The sequence below is a fragment of the Solanum tuberosum genome, unplaced genomic scaffold, assembly GCF_000226075.1.
Source record: "Solanum tuberosum cultivar DM 1-3 516 R44 unplaced genomic scaffold, SolTub_3.0 scf00078, whole genome shotgun sequence".
Lineage (NCBI taxonomy): Eukaryota > Viridiplantae > Streptophyta > Magnoliopsida > Solanales > Solanaceae > Solanum > Solanum tuberosum.
The window spans coordinates 897,982-906,442 of NW_006239005.1; positions in this window are offsets into that span (position 1 = coordinate 897,982).

Genomic DNA, 8,461 nt, shown 5'->3' on the forward strand with positions numbered 1-8,461 from the left:
CATGGATGACTTCACGGTCCGTGTGGGGCTTCACGGACCGTTGAGATGCCCTTGGACCTTAAACAGTAGCCTAGCTTGCCACCCCTTAACCCCAAAAAATCTAACTCATCACCACGACCCTACCCCACGACCCGTGGTGGCCTTCACGAGCCGTCTAGTGGCTCGTGGGGAGGGTCTCCTTTTGGGAAGATTCTAGGGACTCACTGCCTAGCCTTCATGCCCCTCACCACGGCCCGTTGTCCCCACCATAAGGCGTCATGGTGGTCGTGGGAGGTGAGGCAGCCTTGTTAGCTACTTCCTAAGGTCTACGGGCACCATCACGACTCGTGGGACCTTCTTGGAGGGTGCCAAGGCTAACTCCTAGGTTCGCAACCTCTCCCTTGGACCCTTGCTTAGGCTAGTAGGTTTCGAGGTGTTACATAAGCCTACCAACCTAGAATCATTCTATGTGAGAGAACCTTGTATCTCCTAGCATATTTATGCCTAAGTATGTAAGTGAGAATATGCTTTCAACAATACACAACAAGATCACATCATATTAGGTTTTCTCTCAAAGCCCTAACATTCATGATTACAAGCCTTACTCTCAAAGCTTTACTTCTTTCAATGCTCATTCAACCTAGATTTCAAGGTATTCTAATCACATTCTTCATTAGTAGGTGATTCTAGTCATAGTTGATGATAAAGGTTCAATTTCAACTTTACTAATTATGATCCATCATATATAATAAGGTCTAGTTCAATTTATGTCTATATGTTCCTAACCTTGAACAATTACTACACATGAAATTAATTCTAGAAGATCACCTATGAATCCTCAATTTCACCTCTCACGGCATAAACCCACATAATCTCAATTTTATCTATTAGACTAGGGTTAACCATGGAATTCACATAAATTCATCATAATATCATAATTCAATGCTAAATCAATCATAATTAGGTATTATCCACTCAATTGGAATCATACACAAATACTACCTACAATGTAGGAAGAAACCCTAGCTAGAATTGGGTTTTGTCTTCACAATTGGGGGAAATCTAGGGGGCTCTATGAGTGGAAGAGCCCATAGATGAATAAGCTAACATACCTTGGATACAAAGACTTACTAAGCTTGCAACAATGGGGGAAGTTGACCTTGCTTGACCTTTTCTTCTTCTTCTTCTTCTTCTTCTTCTTCTTGGGTTTTCTAGAGAGAATTTTTTAGATGAAGAACTTTGGGATCTTTTGGGGTTTTGGAATTAGTGACTTAGTTGGGGTGGTTAATGACTTAAAATAGTTTATATAGGTGTGTAAAATCCATATAATTGAGGCAGCCATGGTGCCAGGCACCACGACAGGACCTCACGAGCCGTGGTCAAGACCACGAGTTGTGGTCTTGGGCAGTGGCTTGGCCAAAGTGTCTTGGCCTTCCTCATCCTAAGGCATCTTCATGAGCCTTCCTACGAACCGTGGTCAAGACCACTAGTCGTGAAGTGGCTCATGGAGGTGTGCCACTTTGAGGCAGCCCTTAGGGAGCTACTTCCTTGTCTTCACGAACCAGACCACGAGCCGTGGTGGTGGTCGTGGACTTGAGGCAGTGTGCTTTAAGCTTGGGGCAGCCTTGGCCTTTGGCTTGGGCCTTGCCCCTTTGCCTTGACACTTGCCTTTTAGCCTCGACTCTTGTAGCCCTCAACTAAACCCTAAATGGTCTACTAAGCTACGAGAAATAATTTTATGATTCTAACCCTTGTTTCAAACTTGAAACCTTTACGTAAAGTTCTAGTTTAGTCTACTAGTTTCTGGGGTATTACAGTATAGGACAGTTTTGACAGCGTGGGTGAGACATTGTATCATCACGTAGCTCATGGTGATGGTTGTCGGTTAGAGAATCTCCCAAATAAGAGTACATAGTTTATTATTGTATTTTTATACATTTTGAATTCTTGTCTACTATTTACAAAGCTCTATATATTGCATCTTATTATTATTGCTTTCATATTGAGTTGAGTATTCTTGAGTTGAGTTGAGACGAGGTGAGTATGTCTTCTTTTATATCAGTTCAAGCTTATAATTATGTTCCATTTTTCCCCTTACATGCTGGTACATTTAATGTACTGACACCATTTGGCCTGCATCGTTTCATGATGCAGATACAGGTGTTCAGGGTCATCAACAAGGCCTGCATCGTTTCATGATGCATTATGTATGTTTTTATATAAATTATTAATAATACTCCCATATTGATAGGGACTAAAGTTAAAATTTTGTTGAAATCTAGAATTTTTATTTATACTGAGACATTAAAATCGAATTGAAATTACATTTTCTGGAAAACAAAATATCTTACTAGTTACATTTGGTAATAAATATAACTAAATAATAATATGTGTTTTTTACATAAATTTTTTTTATAAATGAAATGATAGTGTTAAAGTTAAAATTACACTAAATAGGAATTGAGTCATGCTTTATTAAATAAATTTTGTCACGTGCAAAAGAATTAGACAAAATCTAATTTTAAAAGAATAAAAAATCTTAGCTACATTAAATAATGAAAAGTATCATTGTCACGACCCAATCCACTGGACCGTGCGGGCACCTATTCTAGCACCTAAGTAGGAGAACCCTCATATCCCAATGTTTTTTTAAAAAAAGTGAAAAATTGGGTAAACTGATGAAATAAGAAATTCATGTAATTTATAAATAAGAGTTTTAAATACAATTCCAGTTAAGACTTGTAAAGTAATTAACACTCCCATGAATCTAGTCTAAACAAGTATAAGAGCTACTAAGATTACAAGGTAAAACAATATAATGAAGAGACACAACTTCCACCATGCGGAAGGAAAGATAGAAACTGTTGGTGATGGTATTCGTCTTCACCTAAGAAACATCATTGATCCTGCAACCAGACTATGCCCAAAAAGGCATAGCAAGAGTAGTATCAGTACAACTACACGTACTTGTAGGCATCATCGGTCAACCCGATGCCCACCGCATAATATAAGAAATCGACTGATAAGAAACATGCAAAATATTGTTTGCTCCTCCACCTTCATCTCCTTATACCTTACCATTCCCAATCACCTAAATAAATACTGAAAACCTTGTCTTTAACACCTTAACTGCTCCGCTTCTTGATCATACTTAATCTTTTTATCCCTTAAAATAAATCCGGGAATAACTACTACCACCCCGGTCAACACCCACGACACGCCCTTACTCCTTCCTCATCACTACGTAACCCCCGACCCATGGTACTTCCTACTAAGCTTATCAACGGTCTCCACACTAATCCCTTTCTAGGGAAGAACCCCAACCATAACACTACCACTAAACATCACCTCAAATCCTCAATAATAATGCCCCTGGCCATTGTTGACACCCAATTTTGGACCTCCATAACATAGATTAATCATCAGGCTTCTTTAATTTCAAACGATTTCAAATAATTAGTTTTAGGGAATTAAAAAAATAAAAAATAAAAAATATATATTTTCAAGTCATTTTAAATAGTTTATCACTTATTTATAATTTTTAAATAATATATATGTTACGTATATAATTGGTACATTTTTATAAATATTCGAAAATGGTCTCAAAATGATTTTAGTTTCACTTAAATACTTTATTAAATTAATTTTGTCTAAATTAGAAGTTTATATTTTGAGTCATTAGTTCATTAGGTTAATTATTTTATTTCGTTAAAATTAAGAAGCTCGTTAATTAGTTATATTTATTCATTTCATTTAAGCTCTGGCCGAATTAACTAATTACCTCAATTTGGTCGAAATTGCAATTAATGTGGCTATGTGCTTAAGTCAAAAATTGACCAACACTTTGGCCCATTTTTCCAATTCCCATTCACCTTTTTCAGCCCATTACTCAATTACCATGCCTAATTCGTTCAAACTCCAATTCAAACCATGAACAATCCATTCCATTTTCCCTTGAAATTCTAGCCCACCAAAACAAAAGAAAACCCATCAGAATACATACGCAACACGACAACTGCAGTACCAGCCGACCCCCCATCCCCTTTTCCTTCCAATTCCAACGTGTCAAAACACACAGCAATTCCGTCAAAATACACGAAAAAGCAGCAACAGAGGGGCAGTGCTGCGAAATTTTGTCTTCTTCTCCAACATCCCTCTTAATCTGTACATTAGCAGCAATACGCGTTTCTCGCCCTTTCCTCTTTTTGAATGGGGCGAAAATCAAAGAAAAGGGCATTTGTCCGAATTGGTGAAAGATTTTGGACAGTTTTGAATTCAAAAAAAATGGGCTTTGAATTTGGATTTTTGTCCGTTTTCTCCCTCCAGATTTTACCCTAATTTTCCTCTATATATACTCTCTTTCTTCTTCGTAGAGGGGGGGATTTTTATTTTGGAGTTGAAAAATTTCTTGCAAAGGTAGAGGAAAAATATAGGAGAAGGGATGGAATTATTTTTTGGTTGGGTAAAAAGAGAATCAAAAGAGCGTTGTTTGTTTTAGTGAACAAAAAAATTCTATTTTTCTTCTTATCGTTTCTTTCTGGTTGCTGGAAATTCTGCTAGAATCCTCGGAGTTCTCCGGAGTCGTTGGTGAAGTCTCGCTATCTTCTGCTCACTGTTGTCTCAGTTTAGCTGCCCAGAAAAAGGTAACATTTTTCACTATAATCCTCTTTTGCTTTTCTTCTATCTCAGACATGTCTTGCTATCGTATTGTTGCGTTATTGTTATTTGTGGTTGAAAATGGTTAGCTTTCGTGTTGTATATTTTCTTCTTAGATGATGTGATTTCAAGGTTGACTCAAATTTCTGTTGCAATGTCGTCGCATTTCCCTTTGTGTTTTTTTTTTATATTATCTCCAAGTATCGAAGGTTTTCATTCGACTTCGCTATTGTCACTATCGTTTTCTTTGCAAAAATGAGATCCGAATCTTAAACCAGTCAATGTGGAAGATGTTCGTTGCCCTATCTAATGTTGGTTAGCGTAGTAGTTTTTTTTCCCCATTACTTGATTTCCATGACCGTCTTACTGTGCAATATGTCCTGTTCCAGGTCAACTCTTGGTTCTCTCGATTTATTTTTATTTTTATTTAAAAAAAATTGATGGTTATTTGTTGTTACCCAGTTTTATTGTTTATCCTTAAGTTATTTAAGATTATATTTGCATCCTTATTGCCTCTCGTTCCGCATTAATTTCACCCACATGTTTCTGAATCAGTTTGCTTTTGTTTGCATCTGGCTCAATTTTTGAGTATCGATCTCTCTTGGTTTGTTATTGCTGATATTGCTGTCCACGTGAGCGCGAAAATTTCAGCTAGTCAATACGGAAGCTATATGTCGTATTACCTATCTTTGATTGATGCAGATGCTTGCTTTCCTCCCCCTATTTTCGAATCCCATGGTGTTACTGGCTATTTAGCTTTGTACTCTTCTATGCTAGATTTCGTTGCCATATAATTCTTCCTAAATATATGACATTTTTCTGCCTCATGATTGTTTTATCTTGCTTTTCAGTTTCCTTTGTCAAGCACATTTGTTTAAGTTGCAACTTACAATTCATCTTTCTTTAGGAAAGTTTAAGAAGCATGATGTCTTTTTTTGTGTTTTCTTTATTGGATTACTTGTAACCCTTCTTGTCAGACCCCCTTAATGCTATATAATCTACCCCATTTCAAAATTTGCATGATTAGTTTGGTCGTTAGTGCATACTACATGTTGGTTAAAATCGTATTTCTGTGAGTGATATCTCTATTGCTTAAAGTGTTTGGTTCTTATTGCAATTAAGCACAAATTAAAAATCAGTTCATCCTCATTATGATGTCTAGTCCCTAATACAGTAGCATAGGTATTACATCACTACTTCTGATATTGATATGTGAACTATTACTTATGTATTTTATTTGTTTTGCTGCATGTAAATCTGCCTGAGTTCTCCGTGAACTCTTATTTTTCTTTCCCCGCATTTCGAGAGCGAGCCGTAAAGGCTCAAACCCTTTTATGTTGAGTCAATCGGATCGGCAAAAATGGTGTACAGGTTGAAAGCGGTAAACTGATATCGAAGAAAAAAAATTCATGTCTTGGAAAGTCGAAACCGGCTAAAACGCAGCTGGCAAAAGGAGTCAAATCCCCCAAAATACAATTCGAGCAAGTTCAAGTGAAAAAATGGGTCCAATGGCCCAGCAAAGTTACTGGCAATGAATTTAAAATGGGTCAAGCCTCATTTATGACAAATTTCAGATTTAGGACAGGATTTGGGCCAAAAATACATCAAATAAGCCCAAATTCAATATATTCCTCTTAATTTATTTATTTATCTATTTGTTGATTGACTAACATTTTATTTAGTTTTATGGTTTAATTTAATTAAAATTCCCAAAGATAGCCATTTTATTTTACATATATATTCAAATCAAAATATTTATATTTTTACTCTGAGCTTTATTTTATTATTATTGGTCTTGCAACTTGAACTATTTCCCTTTAGTTCATTTCCCCTTAAGATAATTAACATGATAATAATAATAATAAATAAATAAAATTATAAGTTTGCTTACTTAGCTAATGTCTTTCTCAAAATTAGTCAAGTCAGTTTAGCCAAATCGCCGGTCAACCGCAAGTTAGCAGACATTCCGAGGGCCTAACACCTTCTTGGAATGTACATTTGAACTCGAACCCTTTTGTTTTTAATTGATTTTATCTGTTTAAATCTTTTGAAAACCTTAAGTAATTTTTTCTTGATATTTACTAAAAAAATTAAGTGGTGACTCTGATCTTTTGGAAATCCGATTTCTCTTAAATCATAAGTTTGATCGATTTTTTTTGAAAACTTAGTCATTTTTCTTTTATATATCTTTTCGAGTAAAACAGTCATATTCTAAATAACAACGATAGCACCGGTACCCTTAGTTCCCCCTTATCATATCACAACCCGATTTGGGACTCTACCATTCACAATTGCTCACACAACAGATATCTTCAATCAACTTGCACCTCGCAACCCCCACATATAAGAACATAATGTACAACACTCACATCATTCAGGAAAACATGTCAATTCCACACTCTCAAGAATACACAGTAAATATGCCAAGTCATTGGTCCTCTCATGGAATCCAAACCCAAATTGTTAGTGTATCGGTACGTGGTACCCGATCCAAGTTAGTGTGCCGGACGTGACACCCGATCTCAAGTTAGTGTGTTGGAACGTAACACCCGATCCATTCAACATACCACAATCACAATCATAAACACAATGTATATTATCATAATTATACAATCCAGAGGTGATTCATGGCATATAGTTATTCATTCATACTCATTTACATAGGGTGTGATCAATAATGCAACATTCGCATACATGGACACAATACAATGAAGCAATTACAAACATGTATCACACAAACATGAAATCACAACCATCACCTACCCCTCGTTCATCTATTAAGGCTTCCTCCTACTACATACGTCTGATTGAACACCTAGGGTACAAGTACACACAGCTCGTTTCGGTGCACAAAAGCATGTGCATGAATTCTACCGTCAAATTCAATATACCACGCAGTGAATAACAATTTTATAACTACTCAATTAAATAAACCTAGCCTACCTGGGCACCAAGCAGTTGCACAGAATTATGACCTCAATTCTTGTTTTCGGACCTTGTGACGGTGGATTTGACCAAGAATTCGTAAGCTATCAACCTCCTCACGCTAGAAATCTCCTTCTCCTTCCTTCCCAAGCTTAGAGTAGCTTTTTGAGGGTTTCTAGGGTAATCCTTGCCTATTTTTGGTGTTTTGCGAAAAAGGAGAAAATAAGGTTTCGCGTTATTTACGTTATATCCTGTCTATCCCAATCTGGCGCGATCTCTACCACTCTAGCGCCGCCCCCTAGCGGCAACTAGCCCGTTGTAGTGGGATGGTGGACCCAGTTTTCCCTCGACATTTTCCTTTCATAAATAACGACCATTCGGGTCGTTACAATCATAATGTGTGGTTTGCAAATAAAATGATAGAGACTAAAGAAAAAATAGTGTTATAGATAATGAACATTTTGTTTGCTAATGAATAATTGCATTATGTATGTTTTTATATAAATTATTAATAATGCTCATTCCATATTGATAGGGACTAAAGCTAAAATTTCGTTGAAATCTGGAAAAAAAAGTTTATACTGAGACATCAAAATCGAATTGATATTACATTTTTTGGAAAATAAAATATCTTACTATTTACAAATTGGTAATAAATATAACTAAATAATAATATGTATTTTCTACATAAATTATTTTTTATAAATAAAATGATAGTATTAAAGTTAAAATTACACTAAATAGGAATTGAGTCATGCTTTATTAAATAAATTTTGTCACGTGCAAAAGAATTAGACAAAATCTAATTTTAAAAGAATAAATATCTTAGGTACATTAAATAATGAAAAGTATCATAATGAGTGGTTTGAAAATAAAATGATAGAGACTAAAGAAAAAATTG